Source organism: Pinus tabuliformis, chromosome J (genome assembly GCF_031772625.1).
Source record: "Pinus tabuliformis cultivar Carrire ecotype Pingquan chromosome J, CPIR1, whole genome shotgun sequence".
Taxonomy (NCBI): Eukaryota; Viridiplantae; Streptophyta; class Pinopsida; order Pinales; family Pinaceae; genus Pinus; species Pinus tabuliformis.
In genome coordinates, this window is record NC_142295.1 from 709,221,449 (window position 1) to 709,241,331 (window position 19,883).

Here is a 19,883-nt window from a genome sequence, read left to right on the forward strand (position 1 = left end):
GTCTACGGTTGGAATGTAGATCATCCAAATATTATTCGAATCGCTTGCTCCTTGGGATTCCATGGGTATGACAAATGGGAAAATATCAAATACCTAGGCCTTCCCTTAACCTTGGGACCAAGCCCTCCCTCCCTCTGGATCGAAGTAATTAGCAAGATAAAAGCAAAAATAGCATATTGGGGAGGTCAATGGCTAATAAAGGCTGGGAAGCTGGTTCTGATAAAGGCAGTCCTCTCCGCCCTCACCATCTTCTAGTCTTCCCTCCTGCTAGCACCCAAGTCTATCACGGAATAGATCTCCAAGATCCTTCGGGATTTTCTATGGAATGGGGGTAAGGAAAATCAGAGCAAGTTACATCTCGTAAGATGGGATATCCTTAAAAGACCACTCTAGGAAGGTGGGTTACAAATTCGGGATCTAGGCCTAGAAAATTTGGCTCTTGGTGGAAAAATCATATGGCAGCTGTATGTAGACAAAAAACACCCTGTTAGCAAGATCCTCTGGATGAAATACCTAAAGGGAGGCTCCTTGAGAAACCTTACCACAACATCTACTCCAACAGGAACAACAATTTGGAATTGAAGTAGAAGATGCATCGATCACTTACAGCAGCATTTATATAGAATCTCAGGCAATGGTCAGAGAACCTTACTGTGGGAGGATACTATTCAAGGGAATACCCCTTTGGCCTCCCTAAATTCCTACAATGAGTTAAAGATCTAGCTAGTGAACAAAGGTCTCCTCCGGCTTGTAGACATTTTCTCTTGGGATAGCAAAGGGAATTGGGTAAGATGGAATTTTCCAGGGGTCCCAGAACCTCTTCACGCTAAAAAAAACTTGTTGTATACTACTCTCTCTGGCCTCGTCCCTGTCCACCACTCATCCAAGGACAAATGGGGGTGGGGAAGAATAGGAATTTACACAACATCTCAAAATTTCTCCTCTTTACAATCCACTCATGCCCCTTCACTAACACCGAAGCTCTGGAAATCAGTTTGGTCCCCCTTTAGCCTACCAAAGGTGAATTTCTTCACATGGTTACTCATGCAAAGAAAGGCACTAACAGGCGAAAATCTGAACAAAAGAGGGTTCCACGACCCCTTTAGATGTTGCTTATGCAACTCTCTAGCTGAAACCTCTGATCACTTACAGGTTGACTGCGATTTCACACAAGCAGTCTGGAATTTGGTCCTTCACGGTCTTAGTGCTCCCTCCCCTCCCAGACATCTGTCATTTCTCTTTACATCTCTTGGTTGGACCAAAATCCTGAGAAAAAAGCTAAAAACGCAGTCTGGAACAACATTTGGCAAGCTATTCCAAAATTCCTTTGGTGGAAAGTGTGGTTGGCTAGAAACGACTGCGTTTTCAACAACAAGCTTCCGAATTCAGTGGTAGTGGCGGCCAAAGTGAAAGCCCTCTTGCTGAAAATTGCGGGTAAATCAGCTCCTGCCTCCTCTTTACCTTCATAAGCTTCTACGTGTTTGGGATCCTCCTCGACAGGAGAGAGGAATAATGCAATCAGCAAACCGTTGAATGCTCCTTCTTGGTGCTTGTGACACATTGAAGGTGACTTTCACACGTGGTGGCAGGGGACCTCAAAAGCTACGATCTTCTTTGATGGAGCGTCCAAGGGGAACCCAGGAACTACAGGTGCAGGGGGAGTGATTCTTTCCCCAGATAGATAGAGTGAAACCAGCATTAGTTGGGGTCTAGGCACTAGCTCGAACAATCAAGCAAAGAGTTACAGTCTCTTAAAAGCTTATCAAATTGCGAAGGAGCTAGGCTATAAAATAATTCAAATTTTCAAAGGCTCAGAGCTTCTGATTAAACTTTTAAACTCCGAAGATCATTTTTGTAATCCTGCATTAAACAAAACCCTGTAGCGAATCCGAAACACTTTGAAAGATTTTGATAGAGTTGACTCTTACCACATTCGGCGGGATTTAAACAAGCAAGCAAACTCTCTGGCAAATAAAAGTTGTCTGCTACCTCAAGGAAACCTTAGTCTCAATGGAGGACCCTGCTTGCTTCACCCTCTACCTTAACCAAGCTATAGCAGGCAAATCTGCATTCATTGGCCTCAACACTCAGATTGAGCGTTGTACTCGGAATTTAGAAATAAAACCCAGACACGGAGGAGATCTTCACTTCACTTCTCTCTGGAGAGATGTTAAGCCTCCAGCCATCTACGCTGCGCAAACCTCCAGCCATCAACCTCTCTCCCCCTCTAGCGACCATTTCTGCCTCTTTCCCTCCCCCCCATCAGTGCCTCTCCTCCCTATCAGTCACACTCAGGAATGCCAAGTAGCGAGCAGAAGGAACAGAAAGCAACCGCAGCCAACAGAAGGAACAACAAGCAGAAGGAACAACATAATAACAGAAGGAACAGTCACAGCCAACAGAAGGAACAACAAGCAGAATGAACATCACAACAACAGAAGGAACAGCAAGTAGAAGGAACAGCCTCAGCCAACAAACGGAACAGCAAGCAGAAGGAACATCACAACAACAAAAGGAACAGCCAACAGAAGGAACAACAAGCAGAAGGAACAACCTTAGCCAATAGAAGGAACATCAAGCAGAAGGAACAACACAACAGCACAAGGAACAACCAATAGAAGGAACATCAAGCAAAAGGAACAACAAGCAACCCAAGGGGAAAGAGAAGGAAGCAAACCAAATGGAATTCAAGACAAGAAGAATTAGCCCTCTCAGGAGTAGTCAGTCTACAAATCATGAAAAAAATACCAGAGAATCAATGTTATGTAAATTTTCTTTACTAGTAGGACAATATGTTAGACAATATTCAAGAATAGCTATAGAAATCTATGAATTTTTCAATATAAGCACAAGAGAACAGACTGCGTTCCCAACACATTCTCACAACTTAGTTTCCACTTATGCTACAGTGGATTGTATTAGGAGCTTGCTCCACCACAACTTTTGGTAATATATCCTCTATCCGATCTTGTTAAAATATATGTGTGTGTGTGTGTGTGTGTGTGTGAGAGAGAGAATCCAAATACATGGGCATGAGGCCAACATGGCATTGTGTGGTTTGTCGAATGATTCCAGGGTGTGTTTCATACATGCAACCACCAACACAAACACATGATCACATATATTTGTCAACAACCAATGAAAATCAATTGACCTATTGTGTCTGTACCCAAGCGCAGACGTAATACCAATTTTGTGTTTGGTCAAGTGCAAGACTTGTATCAATCGTAGTTGAAAGATCCTTGCGTCTTTACAATTGATTATACACTCTTGCGTTGAGGCATGGGAGGATAAAAGCCACCAAGAGATGCAACATGAAACATACCTCTCTACCTCGATACACAATTAAAAAATCCAAAGTTAAACCCACGATCTTATTTGGAGATTGGAGAGAGATGCAAGATCCCAGTCAAAGTACACTAACGTGGATGTCGTGTTGGAGGGTGTAGTGTTGCATAGGGATGAAAGTTAGCATAAATGCCACATCATTGAACATGGTTTAAAAGCCCGATTTGAGGAATCCGGGTCGTGGAAAAGTGGTTTTGACCAACTCCCAAAATTCCCAAGAAGGTTACTTCCATCACACCTACTTCATAACATTTTAAAATAATTTTGTAAGTTTTGACAGAGGATTGTGATGTCTTGATTGCACTTCAACCACTAATAGAATTGATACTTTAATTGGCATATATGAGCTATGGTTTTTTAAGTTTTAACAGTGGTAGATATCATTAAGTTGGGCTTAAATGACCATATAAGGGAATTTATAAATAACACTTTCCTATTTTTTTTAATGTAACAATGAAAGTTATATATTTTGCCTATAATGATAAAGCAATTATATGGTGATACTATATGGTTTGTTATTTTATACAAAACCATATATGCATCTCATCCTTCCCCAGCCTTGTTTTTTTGTTGATTGGACTAGGGAAAAATTGCGAACTTTGTATAACTATCGAAAACTGATAGGACAATGATGTTGGTTTTGTCTTTACTTAGCATGTGTGTGTGTGAAATGGACACGAAGATTTAATTTAAATGTGGAAGAAACTAGCATCTACAAATTTATGAGTAATGTGAGCGGAAAGTGGATATGGAATTTTTTAACTAAATATTGAAGGGCCAAGAACCTGTGTGTTTTTACAATTTGAACAAGCTCGTTTTAAATGAGTGAAGATTTATCTCAATTTTAAGTTAATTTTTTAAATATTTTTTTTTTTTAACTTCTAGTATTTTTCCTCCCCATCATTTCCCTTTTAAAGCCTTCGTTTTAAATGAGTGAAGATTTATCTCAATTTCAGGTTAATTTTTTAAATATTATTTTTTTTAACTTCTAGTATTTTTCCTCCCCATCATTTCCCCTTTTTAAAACCTTAATATTTATGGGATGTTAAATAGTGAAGTTACATTACATTATTTTAAGATTTATGGCATTGTACATTTAGTCAAACAAATAAAAAACATAGATGTTGCTTACTTGTTTATTTAACCTACTTAGCGCGACTTTTGATATATCCTATAATCATTAGGGATTTGTGTTCAAGCGAGTCTAAGATTGACCGAAGACTTTCTCGGACGAGAGCATGCCACGAGCAAAATTTGTAAATTCGAATAGAAGATGTGAAATAAACATTAATGTCTATAGAGGTATTAAATTTGCAAGCCAGTGCACAAAAGATAATGTATATGTATTTGTGGTAACGTTTACATCATTATGCATGGGTTTTAAAAATATATATAAAATAATATTTTTATTATTGATTTTTAAAAATGTATTATTTATTAAAATAAAATATTCTTATTTAGTCTCGTAGGTATCTTGCTCCCATCCTGAAACCTTTTATTCTAGTCATGGGCCCCGCCCACTACGATTGATTAACCATTCAAATGTTTTGGCTGGGTTCACATGGATATCTCACTGTGACGAGTGGGCTTGAGTTTTATAAGTTTTTTTTAAGGTTGGAAAGACCTCTAAATAAATGAAGAACTCATCAATTTTAACGTGGACAATCGTCAAAGGATCATTGTCATGTCACTGCTTAATTTCGCTCGTACAAAAAAATTATTAGCTCATCTAAAAATCCACAAGGAACCATTACCGACTATTTACCTTCCCCTGCATGTAGTGTTGAATAACATCTGGGAGAAATGTTGAGATGAGGCTCTTGCCATTTTCACAAGGTTATTGTTTATTTACCCTTTGGTTTTACTGAACTGTTTAAATTAATTGTTTCATTTAGAGTTTGTCAGGAAAAGCATTGTGCAACCATTATTTTCCATAGAGTGGAGGTTCTATAAATTAATTTAAATGGATGATCCTTCATAGTTCTTTGATTTTGTTTCATGTAAATGTGAAATGTGACTTAGATGATTCAATTTATTAATTTTATTATTACATGTGAAATGTGAAAAATTTATAAGAAAACCTTTATTGTTTCTATATGTTGGATTCGACAATTTATAATCAAGTTAAATTAGATAGAACGAGCACATATGTAAATTAAACAAATAGTAAACTTTTTTAAATGGCCAAAAAGACGTTTCTAACTAAACTTCAATAAATATTTACAAAATACGTTGTTGATGAACTTCAATAGGTATTAGTAGAAGACGTTTGTCTGAACCGGTTAAATTATTCTTTTTTTCGTTTGGAGTTTGTTAGAAGAATCATTGTGCAACTAATATTTTCCATAGACTAGATATTTTATATGTTAATTGAAATGGGTGTTCCTTCACAATACTTTGATTCGTCTTCTTTGTCACAAAGTGAGGCACTCACATGGAAAAAAAACAAGATACTACATGCTATATATAAAATCTCATAATCTTCTTCAATCATACTTGGCGATTGAATATTCAACATATTTTGTGCTTTTTGCATTGTAGAGTAGTGTTGCATTGGACAATTTTCCATATTGGCTAATTTGAATTCATGGCAATGAAAAGTTATTTTGCATTGAATGAGTCAAATGTGCAAGAAATTGATCACAAGATATCTAGATTCCATTTATATACACTAAAAAATTTCTTCTATTATCCAAGAGATTGCCTATTTGACTCATTTGTTGTTCTTCTTCACTTTTGCTATACCTCAACTGAAATACGACAAGGGATCGTAAATCACTTCCGCCATTAATTAAGTCATCGACATGATGTCTCTTTACAATCATTTCATATTGATCTAACTTCTTAGTATCTTGAGGACCTTCACCAAGTTACCGATGCGTAAATGTACTTGCAAGGATTGTCTACACCTTTTGTTTGTGGTTCCTCTACAATTAGCTTGTTGGGAGATACTTTTGCATCTAATAGTTCTCTAATTGGTTGTTAGTTCCAACCAATGTTTGGATATTCACAAATGGGAAACCATGTCTACACTTCAATCAAGACATCCATGGCTATCAGTGTAATATTTTCCTTCAAAATCATAACCATGTATGTGGCCATTTTGAACCACTTTTGTTGTGTCACACAACATGCATTCTAGCTCCAATTCTTGGATCAATTGCTCCATACATTTTTCCATACCAATACCCATCCATAAAATTTGACATGGTGTCCCTTGAGCAAATCCTATTGGAATTCATGATCTTTGATCGCATTTTCAATGACTACAATGACTCATTCTTCACATCTATTTCTACATTGGCACCATGGTTTGACATGTTTTCTATGAGAAAAACAATTGTACATAATTTTTACAACTGTGTCATTCGCAATGACATTAGAGCTATTAGATGCTTGGAAAAACACCTTCATGCCAAAACCATTGAGCAAGAACAATGCATCGAAAATTGGCAAGGTTATATTATTAACTTATCAATGCTATATGTCAGTGGACATATAGAGGGAAAATATTTCTTGATCCAATGGATATGTTAACTACTTGATGTTAACATATACATCCAGAGTGACAAAATAAGAGATATTTCTTTGAGGTTCTATTCATCAAACGATTCATCCAAATTCCTCTACCTTATGCATCTTTGCATGATCTAGATACAATTGTACATGACTACTTAGAGGCCCATTTAATCCAAGATCTAGATACAACAATAGTACACATCACGCCTTCTAAAGGATTCCAACCATTTGGAATTTTGCAGGATAAGTTCTTTGAAGAGATTACGTTCCCGACAATTTCTTATGGCTCTATTCAACATATTGATGTCATCAATCACTTCTCCTATCAATAAATCACACAATGAGAGTTTTGAGAGTTGTTTCATATTTTTGGAGACTTCTCAACAAATATTACAAATGTGTTTTTTAAAGCAATTTGTAGAATTATAAACCAAGTTTCCAATTTGGCTTGGATTTCCATTTGCAAAGGAGACCTAAAAGGGAAAAAACTACTTGCTAGAGACATCAAAAATCAAAACAAACTTCAAAAAATATTGCATTTTTCGCTTGCATATCAATGTTTGAAAGCCATTTGCACATCCCTTGGCTATATTGAAAGTATACGAAAAGACATCTTTGTAATGATACGACAACTTGGTCCACTGACATTTTTTGTCACATTCACTAATATTGAGCATCTATGGGATCCATTGACAAATGCATTGAAAAAACAAAGATCTAACTCTACAATAAATCACAATGATGACCCTTCTGATGAATGCATTGACACATTGATTAGATGCCATCTAGTCATTTGCAGATGATACTATAGACATAGAATCTCAGCACTAGGTACTTTAATTGCAAAAAATAATGAATTGTTTGGATAGGCGAAAGATTATTTTTTATCACGGAGTTCCAAAGCAGAGAAACAGAACATGACCATGGATTTCTTTGGATTCAAAATGCACCAATAGATCAGTGTTCTCCTGATATCGGTGTTATTACTTTCATAGATCACTATTTGACTTACAATCCAACAATGTTGCCAAATGAAAGTATTCAAATTCAGACTCATCATCACATGAAAACTTGCAAAAATCATATGCATTTTGGTTGTAGATTTGGTTTCCCTTTCCCATTGATTCATGAAACTTGTATCTTGCAAACTTTGTGTAATAATGACAATTAAGATCAAGAAATGAAAATATATATATATATATATATATATATATATATATATATATATATATATATATATATATCTTCTCTTTTACAAAACAAAGCCTATTCAAAAAACATAACATTTGATATTTTCCTAATTAATCTTCAGATTACAAAAAAAGAATATATATTTCTCCTTTTCTCTTGTATTGTTCAACCTATCATATTGTTGGAAAAAAAATCCCTGCGATGTGTGGATAAATGCATTTGAAAAAACTCTCACCGTGTGGCAAGAAAACATAGATGCTCAATTCATTTTAGATGCCTATGTTGCAACAACATATTGTAGCTCCTATATGACAAAGATGGATCGTAGAATGACATATACTTTCAAAAGAATTCAAGAAAAATTCTTATCCAATGAAGGAAACAAAATTGAAACTATTCATAGGCTTGGAAACACGTTGCTAGATATGCAACAGATGTCAAATCGACAAGAAATTCACATTATTATTTCATTGCCTTTGTACTCATTGTCTAGAAAGACATTTTTTGTTAACATTGTTCCAGCTGAAAAAACAAACATATGTGCTTAAAAGACCTATTATCTTGCAACAAGATCCTGGTAACTTTGAAGTTATTATGTGCATGTAAACCATTTACAAGTATGTCGCACAACCCACTAAACTTTTAAAAAAAATTGCTTGAAATAATATGCTTCCTCCTATTTAGCCACAAAAACAACAACCGAAAAAGGAAAATGCATGTATGTCGTATGATTCATTCAGTACAATGAACAAAAGGACCCTGAAAACTATTTTAGAGAAAAAATGATGCTTTACAGGAGCAATATTTACCTTTCTTCTACTACAATTGCATCAAAAAATAAGGACATGTTCGTGGTTAACTTCCCATTAGAAAATGTCACCAATACTTGTCTTAGTGAGAAATATGATATTCAACATGACCTAGTAGAAAAAATGCAATCTAGAAACATGCAGACTGGATATACAAAAACCATTGAATTCATTAAGCATCCCTCTATTTTGAGCACAATAACATATCATGTCATTAGGAGAAAACTAAATGAGGAACAACAGTCTATAATAAAACTATGGAAAAAAACAATCCATGAAAGCCCTTTTATTTGTTTCTTACTGGAGATGCAGGAACAAGAAAGACATTTGTTGTGCAAGCACTTTACCACACACTAATGTGATAATATACCAAAGACCTACAAAGTAACCCCTTAAAAAATGACCTCATAGTTGCATTTACTGGCAGGGATGCATATATTGCAAATGGTATAATAGTACATTCATCTTTTCACTTGTCGCTTTCACCATGTAACATGATTCCATTGACTTCTAACACACTTGATATGTTAAGCAAAGAGTATGAACAACTTAGAATTGTTCTCATAGGAGAAGCATCATTGATTGACTCTCAATTATTATATAACATTGAAAAGTGACTCTGTGAACTCATGCACACTCAACCTATGCCATTTGGAAATATTGACATAATATTTTATAGTGACTTCTGCCAAGCATGCCTGTGCATGATCGTTGGATATTTGAGCATCCAAGTCTTAAATTAACTACTACTCCTTACAGTTTTTGGAAAGAAAATGTCAAAACTTATGAGCTAAAGCAAGTGATGCGACAAGAAAACAAAGACTGTATATCCATCTTAAATAGACTTAGAACATGTTCACATATCTTGCATATTTGAACAAACATTGTTATAGATGTCCACCAAATGATCCAACATTTTCATACCTCTTATACTTAAACAAAAATGTGCAAGAACATAATGAAAAAATGTTGTCACTCATCAATACAAAAAAAATCACATTAAATGCATATGGCAAGATGGTTGGATCAATAAATACAAATTGCCATAGAAACATGAAAATGTAGTTGTCATATGCCATTGTGCTAAACACAAATATGTTTTTTGAATTGGTTAGTGGCAAATACGATATTTAAGATGGCTTGGTCAATGACGCTGAAGGAATTTTCAGAGCATCCATAACATCTAAAAATGGCACCATTTGGATTGCATTTGTCAATCCAACAATTGACACTATCCAACGAAAAAAAATGCTCCACCTATTCAAAAATGAATAAGGTCTAATTGGACACTTGTTACCAAATTTTGTAGGCATCATGAATCAAACACTAACAATTGTTTCACAAGAGCGTAATTCCATGCTCAATTAGCATGTACGTGAACCATACATTGATCACAAGGCTTAGCAATGGATAGATTGGATTTTGACCCAAAAGGACTTAGACAACATGGACTTGTCTACACTGTGTTTTCTCATGTCAGATATATTAAATATTTGTATCTCTAAACAATTGCATCAAACAAATTTCTCTCTCTCTGTCAAAGTTGTTGTTGAGGTGAAAAGACTTAGGGAAAATATTTCTTATCAACTTCACTATAGTTTTTATTCAACTCAAACAAAAGACTATTCAATATGCTCGTTGAACACATGTAGCTTCGCATTGCATTTTGAGGATATTGTTGTTGACTATGATCTAATGCACACACGCTGACATTCTCTATTTCCAATAAACAAAAAAAAAAATCACCTCCATCAAATCCAATGTTTGCAAAAAAGAATGACTAAATACATCAATTGCACTTACATGGCATTGTCACATACTATGCAAAAATATTGTAGTTGACAAAAAATTCACCTATACAACAAACTAGATTGAGTCAACAATTTCCACTTTCCATTTTCAAGAAAATTCCATTAGCCTTGCAAATGTCTATTATACACCAAATGCAATAATTGAAGAAATCATCGATTTCATCAAGTGCATTTTAGAACATGTACCCATAAAATATCCAATTGTAGTTGTTGGTGACTTCAACTTGTGCATGTTGCAAAATAACAAAAAAAACAAAAAACTACTGCTATTTATCCAAGATAACAAATTCAATTTCCATACAACAAAGACAACAACTGATTATGGCTCCATGTGGTATCACTTTTCGAAAAATATCCTAGCTAATAATGTTTCCTTTCATGTCTTCAATGCCTATTGGAAAAACCATCATACTATATTCCTTGCCATACCTTTGTTGTTGGCTTAAGCCATTATGCCAATGTCGATGTGCCTCAGTCCAAATGTTCAAAACTAACAATTGTTATCATATTTGTAAATATCCATCCTAGACATGAATGCAGTTTCATCAATGTAATACTAGCTCCTATTTATACTCAATTAAAAAAAAATGCCCAAAGAATCATTTTTATTACAACAACTAGCACGAAACGCATGTTCCATCACTATTGATCTCATTGCTACTGAACATATATATACTATATCCTGGATACAATATACCTATTAACAATAACAACGATGTTCATTGCATCATTAATAGGAGAAAAGTTGATTTCATCATGTTCTCGGCTCACAGATACTTGTCTTTATTTTCTTGTAATCTAATTGCAATTGCTTCTATTGTGACTCTATATTTACAAGATTGTATTTAGGCCTATAAAAATAACTTGTGCATTATTGATATAAAACAGCTTTAAGATACACTATTGTTTACAAATATAAAAAATAAATGAATTACATGCAACATCCAACAAAATCAATGAGAGTACAAATAGCACATCCCTGTAAGTTTTAAAACCGTCAACATAAATTTATTCCTTTCTTCTTCTTGACTAGATTTTTTGACAACATAACTACTAGGCAATTTTCCCATGTCACAAATTTTTGTTTTTCACATTTTGTTCTATATACTAGATAACGTTCCTTTCTCTATTTTTTATTTCATATTTTATTGTATCTTGTGCAAATTATTACCAAAATCCAATGTCTTTTACAGCCATAATGGTTCTGGAAAACTCATTCCACAGAGAAACTGTGTGTTATGCTCAATGGAATATATAAATCAGATATTTTATTGCCAACAATCCAAAACATTTGCATAACAACTAGCTATGCTTTATAGCAATAGAAACAAAAGATGTTGTACATTGACAACACAGACCCATGCTATGCACTTCATTGATAATTCTTTGTTCTTTTTTAATTCTCCTTGTTCAATTGACTACTTTTGCTTCGTAGACATGTTTTTTCCATATATTATAATTTGACCAAACAATATATTTATATATAACAACAAACTATCTCTTGTATTGTTGCACAAAATACACAGTTTTGAAGTTTTTTTATACATTCGTTTAAAATCTAACCCCTTGCATATTTTTTATTTTTTTTACAGTAGTTATTGCAACCATTCACAACAACAACATGGAAAAAACTACTTCTAGTATTCAAGTGCTCCATGGATAAATAGAAGAAGATCAAAACACAAAATGATCATAATTATGTGTACCTTACAATGTTTGTGTAGTTAATTTACATCTTTGCATCAAAACAATTACATTATTTTTTGAAGTCTAATGTTCTCACTTTGAAAATTCACAAACTAAAAACAATGCAACCATCTTCATGATAAATCATTGAATTATGCTCAGGAACACAAACAAATGTTTTCGAGGGTGATGTCCTAGTTGTCTATGACCCAACACAAAATAGAAACCCCAATTCACCTGCAAAGGCATGATTGGTTCACACTAATCTAGTTGACAGTGTCGGTCAATAACGATCATAGTCAACATGAGCAATAGTCTAATAGAATGTTGCCAAGATATATTTAGTGTCTAAAACAATGTTCGCATTACAGACTTTGCAATAAGAAACAAAGGAATTTATAAAAGGGGAAATGAAAAATGTTGTATAGTGTGGCAAGAAAGAACTACACTTCAAACAATACCACAAATTTGCAAGAAATCTAGACTAGCTCCAAACACAATAATACATAACTTTTTTATATCAAATGATACATATGCAGTCAGATCCATCACAACAATAGTGATAGGTTGTCGACAAAATAACAAACAAATTGAACTCAATATCAAAGATGGTGAAACACCAAACAACAATGCAATTGTAAGTTTGTTGCTACTATAACCACTTTTGCATTTTTTCCAAAATCTAACTAGTTTTTCCCCCTTTGTTGTTCTCTCTTTGTTTTCCATCCTAATGAAATTAACATTTATTTCAAAAAAATGTGTACAAATTGCATAATAAATTTCCGTCCTCCAATTTAATGCAGCTACAATTAAATGACAATCACAATGATCATTTTTTCAAAACAAAACATGAATTGGCATCAAAAACCACTCCACTCTACTTGTTCAAAAACATTGTCATAAATGATGCAAGAGGCACTCAACAATTGCGCTTTGGATTAACAACTTTTGTTGATGCTCTTAATGATGAGTTTGTAAGTACACACCTATTATTTGTAAAATCAAGAACACAAACATTTTTCCCAACTCTTTTTTATTCTATTAACAATATTTTTCATCTAGTATACAATATTTTGAATCTTTAACTAGACACATTCCAAATTAGCAATCAAATATTTTCACAAAGTAGGTGTAAGGAGTGTTAAAAGCGAAAACTATGTTCTCTCCTCCCTTCCAACGAATTTGCGGAAAATGAAAACAAATTATACATCCAAATTTAGCTAAATGCACACTCTGTAAAGAGAACACAACATTGATTTATGAGCATAATGTTGAATGCACATTGAAAATAGATGACAGTAAAATCAATTGCATGTTGCAAATTCCACACCTATAAGAACATTGCCCAATTATTACCGAAACAAGTTTCCAACAATACATGCACAACTTCTCATCAACATTCTTCCATCTAAGGAAGCTTTGCATCCGATGCTTTTTCAACTTAACAATTAACAACATTATTACTGAAATGAAAGAACTATGATCAAGATATACTTCTAGTGTGCATCAATTTTAGACCCTTTGAAAATTAAGTTATTTGTCTTTCTTCTATTTTTCTCGTTAACATTGTTCTCAAACATTATTTACATGAAGTTTTTGCAAATACACCACTCTACCTTTCTCCTTGCAGGCTTCAGTGTTTTTTTTTAACAAAGTCAGGTATTTTCTATTAATTCCAAAAAAAGAGGAAGTAGAGCTTCCGATTACAAAAGTGTTGAAGTGAGCAAGGAATAAGAGAAAGACAAAGATCTTGCTCCTTCTTTTCTAGCTACTAAAATATCTTCAAATATTTCATGCTTTCCTACTACAACTAAATTATAGATTTTGACGAACTGTTGTAGAAACAACTTACAAATACATTTCATACTTAGATATGTAACTTAGTGTTACACAACATTTTGTCATTGTCCCTATACTCCCCGTTCCTTGATCCTGGAGGACCCCTACATTGAACCCCGCATGCTTTGCCTTCATGAAGAAACTCCTATTGTGTCGCTCTTCATGAGCGAATAAATTCTCTTTTGCATCATTTCCCCTTAAACTTTTGTTTTGCCCAGTTTATAAGACCAACACTAATGGCCTTTGTCTCCTCCACGCCGATGTGTAGAGATTAGCACTATTCCTCGTGCCGACTGGAGTGACTAAGATATGTCTCAGTTGCATCGGTCCTGTTATGGAAATTTTTTTAAATTAGAGCTGAAGCTTCCAGCTGTAAAAGCTCCGTAACGAAAGTCTGGTAAATGGTTTGGCTGGATGGGGTCGATGATGACAGTTTGGTCTCATTTCCCCTATAATGATGGAACTACCTCAAGGGATAATTCCTTCTCCCATGAGAAGAGGATCCATCTCCCATCCATATTTCCTATATAAACCTCCCTTCTTCTCAAGCACAAACTAGTCATAGTTGATAGTTTTGGCTGACTGTGAGTGTTATAGTTGCAAAGTGTTGATGCTATTTTGGAGTAGACAAGCAAGCTATTACTATTTGTATCTATCTAGTTGTGTGAGGGAGAAGTGTGTTTTGGTTTGGAGTGACGCCTAAAGGGAAGAGCTTTAAAACTATTATTTTTTGAAGCCATCGTGGAATGCTAGCAGAAGTGTGTGGGAACCTAGTCTTGTCAGAGGAAGACTGCAACATCAAGACGAATGGTTGTAATCTCTCTTTGATATTAATATATGCAACTATCGATTGATTTCCTACATGTTTTGTAATATTACATATCCATGTCATAATGTATCTTGACTTGTTAAGTAGGTTGAATTGCAATTTGTATATTATTATGTTTGTATGTTATTGTTGTTTACTTGTGACAAGAGCTTGAAGAAGGAAGCGAAAGATAGCTGGAGCAAGCAAGTGAGGACATCATCAAGCAGGATAAGTGACCAAGAGGTAGGCCCTCTTGATTGATTCTAACCTAAGGAAATATTCCATATAATGTATCTGTTGTGGCTAGACCCATTATCGGGCTAGAGGAATTCGTTCGTGTCCGCACTTATAATTTTACTTCACCACACTTAGGAAGAAATATATAGCTGAAATAACCCTTCTGAAAGAGCACAAAAATGTTTCTAAAACAAACTAATTTTGAGTTCTAGCTATTTCTGGTTGACTGTGTTTTCCTCTTTCTCTTTGTTCCTACTGCTGCGATCCAACGAGTTAGATATTTCACCTGAATTCTTTGTGATGGTCTCTCATAGGAAGGTGACCATGTTCTCTAGGTGGGCACATTTGTTATTGAACTTCTCGATTTCCTTTCGATTTTCGTTGAGATGCTGCAAAACAAATTCCTTCTCTGATCTTGTTTGACTTTGTAGTTGATTATGCATATCTTTTACATGTTCGATGACAACCTTTTGAGCTCTGCAATGCGAGCATGATTAGCTCTTTAGAGAACTATCCATGGGATCCATTTGAGATGTGAAAGTAGAACAAAAAAGAACAGAATGAAGGTCAATGGAAGTAGGGAGGAACAAGACATGGAGGCCTGTAAATCAAAAGAATTTGAATCATTGTACAGAGACTCGGAGGATAAGAAAGAAATGCAACACTAAGGGGTGGGTTGAGGGACAGAAGCACGCAACAAGGGATCATGAAGCAAGGCATTCTAGATAGATACAGTGCACAACACAACATGAGAGGGGGGCAAGTAGAAAAGGGGAGTGGAAAATAAGAATATATATGAAGGAGGAGAGGAAAATTTAGAGAAACGAGGGGCAAAAAGTGATGAATCAGAAGGGGATTGGAGACTAGAGAGCAGGAAAGAGGATCTTATATGTAAGGCTAATATTTAAGGGGAAGAGAAAAATGTCAGAAGAGGATTCCGTGAGGATTGTGAGTCTGAAAGGAAGTAGGAGGAGTGGAGATCTATGAAAAACATTCCCAAACACGAGGAGAAGAAATAAGGATGAGGAGGAAGAACTAGAGTTACGGGATAAATTGAAAGAGGATTTCATTATCAATTTTTGTTTCTCTCGGGGAGCGAGCTACTGCCTTGTTTGCTAATTTGTTAGCTTCTTTGTTATTTTCCCTCAATATATGATAGAAGTTAGTATTTCCCATATCTTTTAACTGAAGTTGAATTCTGGAGATGATTTGAGCAAGATCTGCATTTTTTGGCTTGACATCCTTGACCATTTGTTGAATAAGAATTGAGGAGTCACTGAAGATTATTGGATTCATGTAGTTTTTCATTTTTAGAATTTGGATTCCCAAAAGGAAGCCATAAGCCTCCGCTTTATTTTTGGTTTCAGTACCCAAGCCCCATTCAAAAGTAGTTATGTTTTTCTTCTCTTGATCTATTACTAGGCCACTTGCACTTTCTCTTTCGAGGTTCGATTTTGAAGCCCCGTCAAAAAATAGACAAGGCCTCTTTATAGTATTTAACCATAATAAAAATATTTTTCTTTCAAGCGAATTTTCCAGCTTTTGATAGGATCAATTCTAATTGGGCTTCTCGGAATCTAAGGCCTATTAGCAACAAAACTCATCCATATTTTTTCCTCTTGTTGGAGAAGGTTGTAGTCCATCATTTTGACTCCTTTTGCAAACAAAATTCAGTAGCAAGTCCCCAAGTTTTGGAAAGGACTTTGTTGACTTCAAGCTTGGTATTTTGGAAGATTTGATTATTTCTGGCAAGCCAGATTTGCCAACATAAGAATGAGGGAAGGTTGTTCCAAAATATTTTTATGATATTCTTGTTTTTTAAAGAATATGGATACTTGTCTTTCCACTTTGAATAGAATTCAGTAATGGGGAGATTTAAATTGATAGATGTTTCAATTGGCCAAACTAAAAGAGTCCAACATTCTTTGGCGAATTTACATCCAATGAATAAATGTTGAATATTTTCTTCTTCTTCATGGCACATTGGACATCTAGATGGACAAAGAATGCCTTTTTTCTTGAGATTTTATGTTTTTGGGATTTTTGGAAGATTCTCTATCTTCTAGACTAACTTCCAAAGAGGCCAATCCTGATGGTCATGTTGATATTGTAGCTTTAAATACCCTGATTTAACTGTATATTCTCCTCCTATTGGATTCCATTTAAAGGAGTCTTGAAGACCATATCTGATAGGAGTTTCTCCTTTGAGATGGGATACGAGAATATCCCATTGTGACTTGTGATCATGGGGAAAAGCTGGAGGCAGTCAATCCTCCCAAGAGTTATCATTCTGGCTCCATTTTGATATTTTTTCCAATGTGAAAATTCCCTTTTTAATCATCCATGTTTTTAGAATTTGCATTCCATTATGATTGGAGATAGGAGGGTTCCCCATGATACTGTCTTCCCAAATATTTATGTCCTTACCACCTCCCGGGATTCTCGAAGTGTTATCTTTGATAAAAGGGAGGGATTTCTTGACTAATTTCTAGATTTGGGAGCATGGTCTGATGGGAATTTTCTCAGAGAGAAAGTTCAGATGAGAAGAGTTTAGATATTTGGCCTCCAAAACTTGCTTCCACCAACAAGATTCCCCTTAGATGAATCTCCAAATGATCTTCACTCCAAGGGTCGTGTTCATTAGTCTAGGGAGACGAATAGAGATTCCTCCTTTTTCAAAAGGAGTTGTAACTTGATTCCATTTAACAAGGCTGATTTTTTTGTTTGGTCTTACCTCCTTGCCATAGAAATTTTCTGATAATAAGTTCTATTTGCTTATGCACTCCCGCAGGGGCAAGAACTGTTGCAAATTAATAGAGAGGAAGCACTACTAAAACTAATTTGATCAAAATTACCCTCCCTACAAGATTGAGCCAAAGGATGCCCCATGATTGAATTTTATTTTTCATTTTCTCTATGGAATTAATCCATATTTCTGACTTTGTGGTTTCTTTTGTGACAGGCAGTCCCAAATGGATAAAGTGGTTCCAATTTGCTTGAAGAGGGACACATAATATTTGAGATATTCGCTGAAGAATTCTTGAGGGAGCGTTCCAGCCATAAATTATGCTCTTTGAATTATTTAAAAGGCATCCCGAAACCTCCAAGAAACTATCTAATACACTTTTGGAACTTCTTGCCACAATGCATGAAGCACCTCCCAGGAATAACGTGTCATCCACAAATACAGAATGGTTTATGCTATTGACACATTTGCTGAAGGAAATGCAACCCCTACATCTCTGGGGTGAATTCAAAATTGAAGACATTGCTAATTATAACATCCAATAAACAACATGAAACAATGAACAACCCTTCCTGTAGCACAGTGAAATGAAAAAATATAACAACAACAATGAAGAATGGTCAGATTCTTTATTTAAAAATTAAAATATATGAGTCTAAATCATAAAAGCAACAATCTTGGGTTTATTAGTAAAATTATCTTTGTATTTTCATATTCAAAGAATTAAAATGCTCATTATGTAACGATCAAAAAACTTACCCATTCATTTTCCAATGAACTGGTCACCACTATTATAACTTCCATGACTAACAACAAAAGATTGCATGATGAACTCAAAATTTTCAAAACTTCTAAGATATATATATATATATATATAAAAGGTTATTTACATTCTTTTGTATCTAACATGATAGTAGAAACATATCTTTACACATTCCAACAGTAAAGATCGTGGTTGAAATGGATGACAAAATATTCAATTAACAGTGTTACCTCTTTTTGTTCACTATTTTCATAATCAAGGTTCTTAAATCGCAGATTGTGATTATACTTCATTGGAAGTCATATCATCTCAACTACATTAATTATTTATAAAAGCCTCATTAGTAAGTACCTCATAAAAAATTCAGCGTACTAAAAATATTCTTGTCTTGAATCTTCCACTCAGCGAAGCTCACAAGATTCCACACACATTAAACAAGATTTCAAAATAAACAAACGTTTTTACAACAGAAGAAGAATACTAACAATATAACTCTAAAAGCTCAATAACTCTTCTTTACTTTGTATCTCTCCATACCCCATATACAACTGATGTAGAAGCATCCGAGCACCTTAATGAAAAAAAACTAGATAAAAAAGAAATGTGGGCAACCATGTGGACAACCAGGCCAACTGTGAACAGAATTCATTTAGTGAACAAATTTCAGTTAAAACTGCCATTTATGTATAACAAGATATTAAGAATTCATTCCGGCATTAAAAAAAACCTGTGCATGTGAGGAAGATAGAGTGTAAGAAGATACAATGTAGATTGTTGGAGAATTGGTGATTAAGGCTGAGATTCCTTAAGGTTGGGGTCGTGAAGAGAACACCGAAGGCCGAGGTTGGTGTTGAAGCAATGGTGAGGACGTCACTGCTACAGGTAGAGGGCAGAATCGTTGCTGCGCAATCTTCCTCTGTCTTGTGTCCGTTGGAGTGTGTTGACTACTTTGGGGAGCAGCATGAGGAATCCTGTGAGGGATCGGATGATTATATCATTCCCGGTCTCTATGATGATAACATAGAGAGAAATTGCCTCACTCGATTGTCAAGATCAGATTATGGTTCGCTGGTTTTGGTGAATCGAAGGTTGCGTTCACTTGTTCGAAGCGGCGAGCTTTATGTTC